Source organism: Falco punctatus (assembly GCF_963210335.1).
Source record: "Falco punctatus genome assembly, chromosome: 8".
In the NCBI taxonomy this organism is placed as follows: domain Eukaryota; kingdom Metazoa; phylum Chordata; class Aves; order Falconiformes; family Falconidae; genus Falco; species Falco punctatus.
The window spans coordinates 54,807,543-54,823,502 of NC_137588.1; positions in this window are offsets into that span (position 1 = coordinate 54,807,543).

Consider the following 15,960-nt stretch of genomic DNA (forward strand, 5'->3'; position numbering starts at 1 on the left):
CTGTTCGTGACTCAGTGGTTGTCTGTCTCCAGACCACATAGATAGAGAGTAAAGGACATTCAGGGTTTCAGCAGATTTCAAGTTCCTGCTGCCATTATGGCCATTGACAAATTAAACCGTCCAAGCTCATCACGCCACCCATATGGCATTAGAGGTGCACCTCAGCCTTCTGGTTTTCATCCCAGAGCCTGAAATGCAAAGGTTTGATTCAGGCAGGTGGCAAATATGTGCAGCTTATGTGAAATCTAAATACCTCTGAAACCATAATTTTCACTGTCCCATCAAAACTGGTGAGACGCTCTTGTAGAGGTGTCCCAGCTATGACAAGGTTTGGAAGCACAGCCCTGGACTAAATACGTAGGGCTCGTCTTATCCACCCTTCATGACATGGGCACTCCACTTAAATTTCTTAGCAAGGCATTGCATATAAATGCAAAGGAACACGTGAGTTCCTTTTAGATGGGATTAGTGATATTTTCACATTTTCTTTTTCTTTTTTAATTTTTTTTCCCCCCTTGCCTTTAATGTTCCCTGTGGTCAGCCGTTGCAGTGTAACAAAATCCTCAACCATGTCTCTGACTTGAGATGTGTAGCAGGACTCACTCATTCCATGGCTGTTTCTTCTTCTTCCATTTACCTTGTAAAAAAGGTTGTTTCTTTTCCCCCCCTAGTTTAATTTTCCCTGGGCACAGAACACCAAGTGGTGTCTGCAGAAATACGCAGGATGGAATATCTGACTTTATCTTTGTTGCCCACATTTCAGTGTCTTGCTGCTTGGATTGGTTATCCAAACTTCACAGTAATAATATTACTAATAAAATCACACATTCATATAATATTCTGCCTCAGTACCAAATTTCTTCTGGCTCTTACGCTTGCATTATTGATAAGCATCAGGCAGAAGAAGGGTCCCTAGGTTAAATCTATATTGCTTTGAATTTCCCTTCTATGCTTAACATCAGACGCCACCAACACATCTTGAACTGATTTAAGGCCCTGGGGTGTTACTCAGTGCCATTCAAAACACAGCAAGCCACTTTCCATGTGCTGGGGCCACTAGGGCTCGTTAGAATGGCATTTTTAATAAAACTTGAGTGTAACTACAACATTTTGCGGCTCCGCTCTCCAGATAAACCACTACGTACGTCATTCCCCGCTTCACCTCCCCATTTACACACCCACTAGACTTTTGACCAGCCGGCCAAATTCATTATGGGTGTAAATCTATTGCAATCAATAACATTCCTTCTGCTTGACACTTACTGTAGGCAAAAGTTTCCATAGGGTTGTTTGCGTGCGTGTCTTTTTTTAACTTCCTATAACAAATTAAGTCTTGAAACAAAGCCCTGAATGCTATTATTCAGGTGAGGCAATGCAGGAGCATTAAAAATACTTTGTTTTCAGATGCAGCTGTTCTATGTTAGAGTTGTTTTCTGGTCCAGAAAAGGCTGAGCTGTTAATAATACTTGAACGTTTTCCCTTTCTTTGCCTAAAATAAAAACAAAAACAAAAACCAGTTATCCAGTGCAATTTCTTTTAGGCAAGAATATCTTCAGAGTTCACAAAAGAACATTCTGGCACTAGCTAGGATATGAGAGGCAAAAGAAGCATAAAGCCTATGCCAATGGATTCTCGGTCTCTGTGCTACTGGCCAAAATCACATTTTGAAAAGATCATCTTCAGCTCGCACAGACAATCCTAACCAGCTAAGTCAGGACAATGTTACTTGTGACCTTTCTCCATGGGAATTGGAGGGGAAATGGAGGGGAACAACCCCACCAGGAATTGCAGTTGCTGGGCAGAAGCCTTTCCAGCAGAAAGGTTTGCATTGTTTTTTTGCGGATGGTAAAGCTCTGCATCTCCTCTGCAGGTTTGCTCCTCTGATGATGTCCCTTAATGAAGCAGATTTTGCTTCTGCTTTTAGTTTCTGGCCTTGTTATTATACTCTGTGTGTCATGCATGGGACAAAAAAAATCAATATATGGATTCCCTGAAAGTGAATCACCACGTACCCCGTGGGATTTGGATAAATAGTCTGATTCACACTTTCTTCATGTCTCTAGAATCCCATTTGAAACACACTCCACAGCCCTCAGAGGACAAAATACTGCTGTTCCCAAGCTGTTTTGCACTGATCAGGAAAGACCTATGCTGTGATATTTTTCATACAAGTCACTGTCTTACGCTGCCTAATGGGCTCTTCCTTCACCTTCATCAACTCCTAGGAGATTCTGCTTGTTTTTTTGGCAAGGACTGCATCCTTGGGTATAGATAGCTACATACATACAGCTCCTAGCAGAGTTTTAAGTTACAGTAATAAATATATAAGACGGATTATGTGGTGGAGGCACTGTTCCCACCTCTTTTCCATTGCAAGCCTCTCCTCCGTTCTGCAACTCTCCCCGCTGCCCTGCCACAGCTGATGGGGAAAGGAGGTGTAAACTCCTGCGTGGCAGAGCATGCAACAAGTCAACAGCCGGCACCATTGCTCGGAGCTTACACAGTCGCCACGCAATGCTGTTTAAAACCAGACCAATGAGGTGAATAAAACCTACAAAAGTTTATAGTGTGTAAATTACTGTTGCACCCTGCCCTCTGCCTCCACGCTGAACTGCCTGCACCAGAGATGTATAAATGAAAACAGTCCCTTTCCATGCGATGGCAGAAGGACTTCCAGGAGCTGGCAAAATTACCGGGCGGTTATATTGGGATGGGAAGCAGGAGAAAATGTCCCAGGCAGTTCTGGCTCTTGACATCTAATCCTTTGAGCATCCCACTCCTAGGCACCTTTGGAAAGAGACTGCTGGAGAGCCTTGGCTCGAGGCCAGGAGTCTCCCGACAAAGCCCCAGCACCAAGAGCCATAGGAGCAAGCAAAAGCATAGCCTTTGAGAGCGAGAGCGGAGGCAAAGCAGCGAGCAGGGGCAGCAAACAGCTAATGCAGCGCTTTGAGCAGAGTACAGAGGTGAGGAAACCAAAGGCGCTCTGGCGGAGGGGTCCGCTGCAGGCTGTGCATGGCAAGGGCTGTTGTTTTGCCTCTTCTTGGCTTTCGAAAATGTCACTGTTGTGTAACCTGCATAGCTGCTGGCCATCCCCTATCTTACATATTTGAGAAGACTGGAAAATTCTGTTTCAGAGTATCTAAAACTACTGAGGAAACATGCCATTGTAGACAGGCATCTACAATTCAGCTCAGCACATGAGAAGCACTGGCAGCTGCCGTGTTATCTTTGGAGCCATTGCACAGTCTGTCAAATTGAAAACACGACAAAACGTTTTGAGTAAATGCTGAAACTTTTATGATCTCTTGGGGGAAAAAGAAGTTTCAGATAGTGTAATCTGATGAGTGTGGTACAGATGAAGAGATAGACAATACCTGTTAGAAGATGCATATGCATGTTGTAAAATGAGAGGCTATATCTGGCTCCATGCTTACAATAAGATCTGCGAGCACAGATTCCTTTAACTATTCAAAATCCTGTTGCTGTAAGTAGGACTCAAGCAACGGATGGAGGCGCTTTCTGAAGCAGCTGCTGGTACTCTATATGTTTGGAAAAACATGTCTTTTCAAAAGCTGGTGCTGATCTTGGGTGGCCGGTCTGCTTTTAGTAGGTGATTGGCTTCGTATATGTTGTTTTGCTCTCTGTGCCTCAGTTTCCCCATTTGTAAGCCAAACAGTAAAACCATGTGCATCATCAAATGCTTTGATATTGAAAAAAATTTCTATCTAGGGAAAGGTTTTGCTGTTCTTATATCTCCTGATGCGTACTAGGAAGTTGTACCATACCACTGCAAGTCTGAGGAAGCTTATTGAGGTGTTAGGTAAAAATAGTTAAAGAAAATATCTCAGAAACATCCAGGGGCTATGTTTTAAAACCAAAGGAATACACAGCTATAGCAAGCAGCAACCTTTGCCAATACTCGCTGTAGTGTGGTATTTCAAGAGCTACAGTTCGGACTGGTCCTGATGAATCCAAGGGAACTGCAAGTGCTCAGCGTATTTCAGGATCAGGCCCAGACCTCTCATTTTAGCGCAAAGGGAAGGAGTGACTCCCAGTATCACACCAGCTCCTGCAGATGTGGTCTGTGTAATGGTGACTGCGTGCAAATGCACATCTCGCACACAATCAAATGGTTGTTCTGCTGAAACTGGGCAAAGGCAGAGAAACATCAAGTTAAAGGTCATCTCTGAATCTCTCATTTTCCTCCTCTGTTCTGCCTTCCCCAGAGATGATGATTTTGTCTCAAGACTTTCTGGGAATCGTGCTGGCCCTGTGCTCCTGCCGGAGCTCTGGCTGCATTTTGCTTATGAGCAAAGAGATTCTCATGTACACACTTTGCACAGTCAATTAGTAAAGTAATTGAGTACTCTGGGATGAAAGGTGTAATATACACACAAGATTATTCACCATTTTCATTACATACCATATCCGGGAAGCTGCAGGAATGCAATGCATCTTCATGGTGAGGTAACTCTGAATGACCTGCTTTTCCTCATTTACATCTGACTCAGTATCATTTGAATACTGTGCTTTATGTGTGATATTGCTTTATTACTTTTACAACACCCAGAAGAAGACCAGAAGAGCCAGCAGGTCTCTGCCCTCAAGAGTTTGTTTTATCTGGGAGAAAATGAGTGGAAGGTAATACACAATAGGGAGGAGATGGGTGGAGAGCTTGCGATGGTTGGACTGCAGTATAATCATTATTATTAAAGTCCTTATGGATATCATGGGAGAAATTAGTCTTAGGTAAGGATTTGAATGGAATGAGACTAGCTGCTTAGCAGGCCAGAACTGGGAGGCTGTTTGAGCAGAGAAGGGTGGTGTAGGGAAGAGGTTGGATATACGTATATATACACACACACACTTAGATATGGCTATGTACAAATTTTATATATAAGGTTATATAGAAGATGATATCGCCCAGCCCAGTCTGTAAAGACAGAGCTAAAATGGATGTCAGACCTTCTTTTTGGAAGCATCCTATCAAGTCTCATCTTCTTGAGGCTGCTCATAAACTTTTAAGATCAGGTCGTCAGAGGAACTTGTTCTGCTGGGCGAAAGGTGGCAGTTTCTGAGTGTCACAGGTTTGAAAACCTGCCTCTCAGGTGCCCGTGCTTCGGGACATGTGGACGTTGCCCGTACTGTGGAAAATGGGCAATTGTTTTTCTGTCTGTATCAGATGTTTTGCTTTGGGATCCTCATCATGCTTCAAAAGTGGCTGTTAAAAATACTGGGCTACTGGGCTGCCCGAACGCTCTGCCACAGCAGTGCGCGACATCCAACACTAAAGCTCTCTCTTGTGGTTGTGATATGCAAATGCACGTACTTCATTAGAGGCAAGTGTGGTTCATAAACTACTTCAGCAAAACACAAAAGCTCGTGAGGAGTTGAGAAATCACATCTTAATTTTATGGTAACTAAGCTGACAGTTTCTACTCCTAGTTCTAGATGGAGGATGTTTATTATGTAAATTACTAGCATCTATTCACTCTTCTAATACCGAATCTGTTACTTGAAAAACTCCCTCCTTTCAAGTAAGACGTGTATTTTTCGCATCTATCGCTGAAATGTTGAAAAAGCCGATTCAGGTACTTACAATAACAACCTTCCCACTGTGCTTGAATATCCAGCTTCCATTTTCAAGAGTAATTTTGCCCTGGCTAGCTTTGATTTCCCTTGCTGAAACCTCGTTTGCATTTGGTGCTGAGGGCCGGGAGAGCCTGGGAACGGCGAGAAAGTGCTGCACGGCGCGATGAATATGGAAAACAACTGGACACCCATTAGTTTTGCAAAAGCAGAACCTGTTCCCCACAGATGAAAGCTGATTCATACGACGTTTTTCTGACAGCGAGCACTGTCTCTGCTGATTAAGAAATGGTCTGATCAGATAGTGAAAGTCGTGGTGAGCTGCCATGTCATCTCCTGACGGTGCCGACGCTTTGTGCCGCTGGGAACCCGAGCTCATCTGAATCACTTTGTTCTGGCATCAAGCTGGGTTTGCGTTCGGTCTTTCCTCGGTCAGAGGGGAACGAGGAACGAAACTTTACAAACAAATCTGGATTAGTTTACAGATGCTCCCTAAATGCCTGGAGTTGGTCAGAGAGTCTCCAGGGGCCGGGAAGCAGGGGCTTCCCTACGCTCAGCAGTGTCAGAGGTGAAAGTACGGAGCTACCAGTGGAAGGGCTGGAAGAAGGCTGTCTGCCAGCTGCCCTACCAAATGCCTCTCCTGGCAAATGCCCGTTCTGAGCAGTGCTGGGGCGCTGTGGCATCCCCTTTCACTCCTGATAAGAAGAACAAAGGAGGAAAAAAATCTTCCAAAGGGACTGAGCCATGAAGATGTAAATGCTTCCTCGCAGTAACACAGCAGAGAGGATGTCGTAGCTGGGGGATGAGCTCAGAGATCTTAAAAGGCTTATAAGCCTGGCCAAGGGTGCAAGGAAAAGGTCACAAAGTGGCACAGGAGCCAGTCCTTTGGGTGAGGATCAGGCCCTGGAGATGGGTGGGGGAAAGCAGGGGATGTGTTTCTTGGCTGTTTGGCATATGGCTTCAAAACCCACCAGGCAAGTGTCTCCATCCCTCTCCCAGATCCCGGCTATACGTCACCCCACTGACTCCAGTGACTGGTATAAAAAGCTGCATGCCCCAAATGGGCCCTAGTCCTGGACCAAGCAGCCGCTGTGATAACATTTTTTTCCCCTTTAGAAGAAAAATTCCACCTTTACGATGCATTCAAACACAGGTCTGTTTCTGAACGTATAATCAATTACATGAAATTACATTAATGTTATGATCCCAGCAGCTCTCAAACAGAAAATTTTATGGGAAGTTCTGAAATCCTAAAACTCCTTGTTTTCTGTGGAGTTCAGGAAAAAAAAAATAATGTTTTCAATATTTCAAAAAGTTTTATGAGATTTGGAGTGCCATCGACTTATTGCTGCATCTTCTTTTGTCCTTTTCTTTTATTCCACATCACAAAAAGGATGATGTTAAGATAATTTTTCTTTTCCTGTTTCATGTTTGGTAAATGTTCCAAACCTGGCCAATTTTGGAAAGTTAAGAGAATGGCCAGGTAAATAAAATGCCCATAAATAAATAAGACTATTTTATCTCCTGAAAATTGTAACGCAAAATAATTGTGACGGTTCGATTTTGACACAGAAAACCCCAATCTTCTGAGGATATTTTGGTTGTTTTCCAAAGGGCCATTTTAAACAGAAATAAAGACATTTTAAGTGGAAAATTTTAACCAGTGTTGAACATCTAAACTATTGAGGGTTCACTCACCCACTAACAGAGTTGATTTTTTTAATGCAAACCCAGGACTTGGATGGCAGGATCAGGCTGCAGTTCGCCTGGCTGCAAAGCTGGTTATTAAAACTCATTTGACTTTGAATTAGGCTTTTATTTTCCTCATTGTTTTGAAAGAAACAATAAATTTTCCTAGACAATTACAAAATGACAATTCCAAAGGACTGGAAGAACGGGTCTGTTGAATGAATCCAGGCATACCTGTGACTGCTTTGAATCACTCCGGCTTTGGTAGAAAGGAACAATTTAAAAGATCAACATGCTTGCAGGGCTTCATCTTCTGAATCATTGGCTGCTGTTAATGGCAGCTAACAGCTAAATTGGGCTGGAGAGTACTTATTAAGACTGAGGAAGCCCTGAGCCTCTGCCAGGGCTGGATCTTTTGTCTTGTGTTGATGCGAAATGCAGCACAGATGATTGGGAATGGCTTAACACGCAGAAGCATGATAGTGGGGTTACAAAAACAAAGCTAACAGGCATGCAAAAGGAAAACTGGGAACGTTCCTGACTTCTTTTTAAAACTGAGGCAAAATGAAGGGCTTTCCTGATTGAGTTTCTTTAGAAGTTAATTTACCAAAACATTCAGTTAAGAAAAGAAATGTGAAAAAACGTGATCATCCCCCGTTTTTGTGACAGGTTTTCCCCGCCCAGAGCTGCAAGTTAAGATCCTCAAAACAAAACTCATTGGGAAAGCATCACACCCAGTGCTGACAGAGTCCCTTCCAAACCCACGAACACCAGCAGGCAGTCCTATTCCTCAGCTCCATCATCCTCTGTGGACTTCAGACCAAGTTCTCCTGTTTAAAGCAGTGATTTTCAGGAGGTAAGGAAAAATGGGCTTTGACCTTCTCAAACACCAAAGCATGTTTGCGAGCTGGCTGGGTCTGAGCTGCTCCATCTGGCTGGAGACTTGGGGCTGAGACTGGCAGGCACACAGCAGCCAGAACTCAGCACAGCCCATAGCGCGTAGAAAGTCTACGGAAAAGCTTCAAAACCAAACCACCACGTACCCAGGGCATGGAGAAATGATCAAGTTTATCTGCTGTTACAGGAGAAATGTGTTCTGGTCTTGATCTGTAGCTGGGGAAGTCAAATGAAGATACCTTCCAGTCCTCTCCCTGCAGTCACATTTTAATGACAAATACATGCTCTCAAAAAAAAAACCCCATCAAACCCCCAAAAAACAAACCACCAAAACAAAAAGGAGCAAAGGAAAATCAAATCAGAAATCAAAACATGCTATTATAATAAAACCAGTTAGCATTTATTTGCAAATATGCCATTATGCCATGGCTTGAAACATTTTTAGATCGTGATAGCAGAAAATCTCAAACCCCAGAGATCTGATTTTTACAGGAATCAAGGGATTCTTATATAAAGGTCTGAAATTTTTTTAAGTTGTCCCAAGACCTACTATACAATTTTCCTGATGTTGTTTTAACTTAGGGATGAAAATGGAAATTATTATGAATGGCAGAGTTAACGACAGAGTTTACAAAGAGATTATTATAGTTGTTATTAATGTATATGTTCAGCCAGACACGTGTTTGAATAGGAGACCTGGTTTTTCTTCTTTGTCCTGTAACACCCCATGAACAACTCACGTGTGTTGGTGGATTGTCATGCTTGCTCAGAAAAATCCATAGTTCATATTGAAAAACAAGCCCTTGTGTTTTGCCAGAAATGAAAGAAACTGCAGACAAACAGCTCTAAAGTTGAGGCATGGTGATTTAAATTTACCAGTAACACTGTCTTCATAACTGTTGACTTCTGAAAGTATGAGAGGAATGAAAGGGAACATTTCCTTGGTTTCATTCCCTGGTGTCATTCCCCACCATAATGTAATTTAATGCTGCATTTTATATTGTTGCTTTGCAGGTTGCCTGTTTTTAAAGGTACACTGTCACATAAAATCAAACAATGCTTTACCTCTGCAATGAATAACACTTCCAACTACTAAAACTGATTGTTAAAATGTCATGTTAGTTCATTCCATAAATCACTACCGAAATCCTGACCTTACTGCAATCAATGGAGGTTTGCAACCAGCTCCCATGGGGCCAGAAGTTAGCCTCCAGGCTTGATGAATATCCAGAGTGAACAATATCTCCAATTACTTTCTTAGGTTGGGCAAGTGCATTCCTCGTTCCCATTCCTTTTCTGCTTTCATAGCCCCTCACATCTTCAATGGGGCACTTGGGCCGTTGGGCCGTCAGCCTGATGAACTGCCAAGAGGGGGTCTGATACATGGGTGGCGAGGAGCTTCATCTTTCGAACACTTCAGCACGTACAAAGCTTTATCACATAGGTGATTCCACTGGAGCCATAGGCCAGCTTTGTCACAAGTGACATAGCTGTGGGTGAGGTTATTACCCATTTTACGTCTATGTGTCAGATGCAGAAGCAGAGCACAAAATGTTTTCTCTTTTCATTTACTAAGGGAATGAGTAATAGGCTCGGTACTTATTTATGTTGTCTTAGACAATGAAGGGAAAATATTTTGCTCTTTGTTTTTGCCCAAATCATTCTAATTGCCTCCTGGAAAGTTCACTTCATAAAAGGAAAACACATTTGAAAACATAGCTGGGAAGTTCATCACTTATAGATTGAAAAAGTAGCATTTGTTCCTCTAATCAAGCTTTCCGGTGCTGATACGTTCACTACAGTGTGCTTACTGATGCTAATTTAGGTTTAAATAGCAATCGTATGTCTATTTAAGACCATTATTTAAAAATTTGAAATGGCCCTGAGAAAAATCCTCAGATCTGACCTCCCCAGAGCTCTTGCAAGTTTCGGCCCAAACTTGATGGTTCATACTCGATCGCACACAAGCTTTAAGCGGGGGGAGTGGAAAAGGAGAAAGCTGCCTGTCACACCAGGGCATTAACCCTGGGTCTTCCCTTAGGACTGTCATCCCAGGAGCCGGGGAGCCAGGCCATTTGCCTCTCTGCCTACCTCTGCTGCTGTTTAAAACACGAGATGCGAGCAGCACCCTGCCTCAGAGCCATTTGGCAAGCAAGGTGCTGAGACACAGCATTGCCGGGACTCCTGCAGGTACGCGGCATAGAAGTGTTCACTTTAAAATGCCTTTCGACGCAAGTCCACGGGCTTATTTCATTGCCGTCTCAAAGCCTGGAATCAAACACAGAGTGTATCGGATGTCTCCAGCAGCAACTAAACTCGTGCACTCTTGTAAATCTCCCTCGTAATCCCCCTGCTGCTGACACTTTATTAGCCAGGCATTCCGGGCTGCGCTTTACTGGGGCACCTCTAAGTGATTGCAGATGCTATTGCTGTGCTAGGGTTCAGATGTGCTACCAAATAGCTGTCTTCATATTTTCCATGCTTTGCCTCATTTGTCAGATTGGTTTTAACCCTGTTGTGTTCAGGATGTTGCTTACCTCAAATGAGGAGCTGAAGGCGGACTAGACACCTAAGCAAATGCCAGGAATTTTCATGGCTCCAAGGCTGCTCCTCTTTACTGTACCAGAGAAACTCCTCAAACTTAAAAAGTTTACTGCATTGAGTCTCCAGCAAGAAGTGCTGAGCAGGGTGAGGAGTTTTCAAGGTGTCAGTTTTCAAGGGCACATGAGTGCTGGGAAGCTGGGAATTGCATGGAACTGCCCAAAGCAGCAGAGATAAGAGGTGATGAACTTGCACCACGTAGGTTCATTGGCTCAGCCGCAGCACAGCTCCAACACTCGGCAGGTCTCATTAGCACACAGGGAAAGATATTAGCTGAGCTAGAGGAAGTTTCTGGATTAATAGATCCTATTAATGCCATGTTAACCAAAATACATGTCATCCAGCCCTAAATCTGGCTCATAACACCCTGCGTGCCTAGGTCTCTGCTCTGAGCTGCCCCACGTGGGCTTTGGGCTGGTGCTGGAGGATGCACTGTGGTTTTCCTGCAACCCCTCCTGCCAAGAGATCTGCAGCGAGGAGAGCACATACAACATGTTTCCCATCCAGTCCTAACCCAAGCATCTGCTGAGCATCTACAGTACAGGATACAGAAAAAAAAAATAAATCAACATTTTTATCTCTCTGTGCCTTTCAACAAGAAGGAGTTTTGATAGCTACCACTGCTGTTGAATACAGGCTGCAGTTCTGGACAGCCCATTTGGTCCTTAACCGTTATGCTGCAGATCCCACATAATGAGCATAAGGTCCATAGTGCTGGGCCGGATAAACCATAATCTCCCACCTTTCCTAACAAAGCAGAGTTGGCAGCACCCGCAGTGTTAATTTCATTTTTCTGTCCAAGTTAAAACCAAATTAAAACTCTGCATTGCTTGTTTTTCTGAAATCGTAAATGTGACATGGAATGTGTTTTATCCGTATATGATGACCTTACTCAACTAAGGCAATGGGAATTGCAGATGGTATCTGTAGGTACTTCGGAATTAACAGCTATTTATCTTTTGAATATCAGGTTGGAGAAGCAATGGCAGTTAAAGGAAGTGGTGTTAGAAATTTCCTGAAATGAGCATATATTCCTGGTAGCATCCAGGGAATCTGTTGTCTCAGCACTGTAATATTCAGCATATAAATAGCTTAAAGAAGGAATTTTAAAAATCAAGGCACAGCACCTGTATATTTAAAACCATTAATTTAATTAATTGTTTTGCCTAAGAAATGCTTGCTGCAAGCATTGAAATAATGTCAGGAAGGCTCATAATTGTTGAGTGAAATGTATACAAGTGTTTTTATAACAGCTACTTTATAGAAGCTCTGATTTCTCTGGTTAAATTGAGTGTAATAAAGACAGCAAGAGTATGACAGACGAGTTGTGTCACCTGTGTTTCCAGATGGGACACAGTATGGGGAAGGCTTGCTCATCTTCACTATTAGTTTGGCTCTGTTAACCCACATTGCCCAGAGCAACTAGGTGCCTATCAAACGAGAGCTAGGGGAATTTCATTTATGATTCATGCTTTTTCCATCCATCCAAGCAAGCTCTGCTAAGCTGCTTTACTCCATAAACTGGACTGCACAAGTAATATGATGAAAAGCATCATAATTTATATCCTGAAGAACATATGTCTTCCATATTGATATGTTAGCAAGTCCCAGATTTTGGCTAAAAGGTTTGGCCAAGTTAGGCATATGTGTTGCTGTGGTTAATATGAATTTGTTCTCTACATATGGGCAGCAGTCTGATCTCACATCTTGTACTCAACAAGACTTACTGTATTATCACGGATGATTAAATGCACATAAATTAAACATGCAGCCAACAGTGGCTCTTTTACTAGAAGAACATTGTTTGTGCATTATTACAGCCAGATTTTCAAAAGAAATCAGCTCCCAGCTAGACTCCAGAAGAAACGGTCTGATTTTTAAAGCAACTAGGCATTTTGCATGCTGAGCTCCTGAAAATTTGGCCATGAGTACTGTCCTACTGCACCACTCCTGTTACCATAGCTCATGGTAATATATTGACCATGAGATCTTCTGACACTTCTTACGATCCTATATTTTGCTTTCCATTAAGACATATTTCTTCAGGTTGCAAGGGGAAAAGCGTGCCCAAGTATTGCAGGAAATTAGGAAACTGATGGTATCTTCTGCTCAGTTCTTAATGAGCTAAGTAGTTCTGATCTCTGTTGCCAAAGGTTTTATGTAGGCATTTTCTGGGTGTTGTGAGCTGTGTATTTCATAGCTTCCAGTACATGGATTGTCCTACCAACCTTCTGGGCCACATAGCTGTGATACAGCTGTAAGAGACTGAATTGCTTTAAACCGTGCGGGTATCACTGCCTTACGCTGCTGGCCAGCAGAACTTACCATCTGCATGGTACCGGTTCTCAACAACTGTCAAACGCTGGCAATTTTACTTTAGCTGAAAAGATACAGACTTTGTGTATTTGGTGCAGAATAGCCAGATGTATTTTTTCATATTACAAAGTTCTAGGTTGTGGTGTCTTTGATATTCCCTTCTGGAAACAGATAATTTCTGGTAGGATGGCAATTTGCCCATACAGGGAGTGTCTCTTGGGAATCTGTCAGCGCAAAATGTGTTTTTTATTTCTATACTGTTAGCATATGGTTATTCCACAAAAAAAACCACAGATAGCTTATTTAGCTTGATACATACTGTACTCGTTAAACAGTTCAGTAGATCAGTTCTAGGGACCTTACAGCTACAGCTAGGGTGAAAAACCTTTTCTAGAGGAGAACTGCCCTGACTTTCTTTATATGCTGATGAAAGATAGAAGATAGCAAAGCAACATTAGTAATACTAGTAGGCTAAAGGAGCAGTATTCAGATCACTAGAAATTGATCAGCTCTGTGTGATCTGGGCAAGATGTGCGTTCATGCATGTGTTGCACTTACTTATCTCTACATACAACAGATATGAATAATGGCAGTGCAAAGTTAAAAAGTAATATAATCCATTTTGCTTAGGTATATTTCAGGCTTTGGGGGGGTGTGAGTGGGTATTTCACATGCCTGCGCTCTGGTCCTGCAAGATATTACAAACAGGTTGCCAGCATAATGGATCTTAATAAATCTGTTTCCTTAAGATTTTCCATAATTATTGTTGGATCTACGTTTGCTCTTATGTCAGCAGAAAATGAGACAAGAAGATTTAAATCCCACTGTACCTGGGAAACAGATGTAAAACTGCTTTGCTTATTTATACAAGTTTTAATCAATGATTTTGTACCCAAGGAGTAGTCTCCAAAGCCTGTCACCTGCCACATCAGCAGGTCAGAAAATGTCATGTTCATAAGGAAGAAAGTCAGAATAGGAGTATGGAGAAATTATTTTGCCCTTTTTTGAGACCTTCTTCCTCCACATTTCCTGCTTTCCTTTACCCTTGTGGTCTCCATTGAAAAGCATTGGGTAATGCCTAACATAAATGTTGCTTTAGTCACACACCACTAGTCACCCAGAAACCATCGAATGTTATTAAACTGCAGTCATTCCTCCTTGGGTTCCATCAATTATCAAGACTAATGGTAGAAGGGTTCAGCCAAGGTTAGAGCATGTGTCTGTCTCTGGGCCATGGGGAGCTCTGTATCATTGCTCTGAGCCAACATAGAAGGCACTGTGGATTTGATTGCTTCTGGGACTATAAATCGAGGAAATGTGCAAGTTCCAGTGATTCCCAACTCTCTCTGTAGAAATGAGGAGGGAAGGGAGGAGAATCACCAGCTAATGTCAGCAAAATGCTTCTCAGAGCAGTTCACAGCAACTTCTCTAATCTGCAGTACATCAGCAAGTTTGTCACTAAACCAGTCCGTTTCATCCTCATTTATTTGCTCATCATTTGTGTTTCCTTTTTGAAGTGTTCTCTTCTTTTCCGTGCATTTATCTTCCCATCACTGTCATGGTCCTTCAATTTGTTGCTGTTGTGGCCACACCAGACAATCGCTGAGCCCCAGGACTGTGAGAATGGGGAGGAAAGATGAGGATCAGAAAGGGCAAGGGCTGAAGGTGTTCACTGTCCCAGTTTGTTCACTGGGAGCAGCATGTGAGCCCTTGTGCCAGCACGCTTTTCAGCTTTGCTTTTCCACCACCTCCTCATCCGTGTCTCTGCTGAAGTTATGGCTTTGGTTGCACATCAAACCCATTCCCATACAGCTTTGAAAAAGGAAAAGACATCTTTGATGACCTCAGGTATGCACCCCCAAGGTATGAGTTTTGCTGCAAGTGGTGTGAATTTTACAATTAATGCAGAATTTGGCTGTAAATTGGAAGGCACTTGCAGATTTGCACAAAGGGAGTACAGCTTCAACCAGACATACGTACACTCAGCCTTTACATGTATTCTGATTCTGTCAGGCTGAACTGTTGCTTCTACCAGATGACTTGAAGTAACATATGTGATGGGATTGCATAGATTCAGAGGGTGAAGGAAATAAATACCAATTTTAAAGTCTTCAGGGACTGTCTGTTATTATAATGAGAAAGTGGAAACCTAATTAAAACCAAGGTTATGAAAAGTAATTTCACAATTTCCTTCCATTTGCCAATAAAAGCATTTCAATTATATATGACAGTCTAACATTTGTTCAAAAGCCAGAATTGGAAATATTTCAATATGAAGCTCTATTTGTAGAAAATGTTTAATCTCATCCAGTCTCTAAATTCAGATGTGAATCATGAATTCCAGCAAATTTCCCATAACAGCTGTATGTTAAAACCTTTCCCAGCTGTTATAAGTTTGTTCATTTTTCAAAGTTATTATAGGATACACCCCTGCTAATAATTCTCAGATCATGGTGAGACACAAAAGGTTTATGTATTTCAACAGAATGCTATTTTGCATTTACAGTTCTGCACAAGAGAATGGCTTGTTATTTCCCCTGAGGCTGATCAATACTAGCAGGAATAAAAATGGTAATAACTTAAAAGTGTTCTTCGAAAAATTGTCCAGGACTTCAAACCATGAACAAAACATACATGCAAACTTAGAACAAGTTAAAGTAAGTAAAAAGTGATTTTAAAACCTTAAACGATCACCTTTGCCAAACCCAATAAGCTAGTTATGCCTTTCTAATTTGGCTGCAGTGACAGTGCGGTTGGATCAGAACCACAAGGGAAAGAAAGGATCCACAAAAATTAATTCATTTGGTGCAAGGAGAAGGTCCTTCAGTGACCTGGTTCCAAGCACAAGCAGCTGCCAGTTCTTCAACC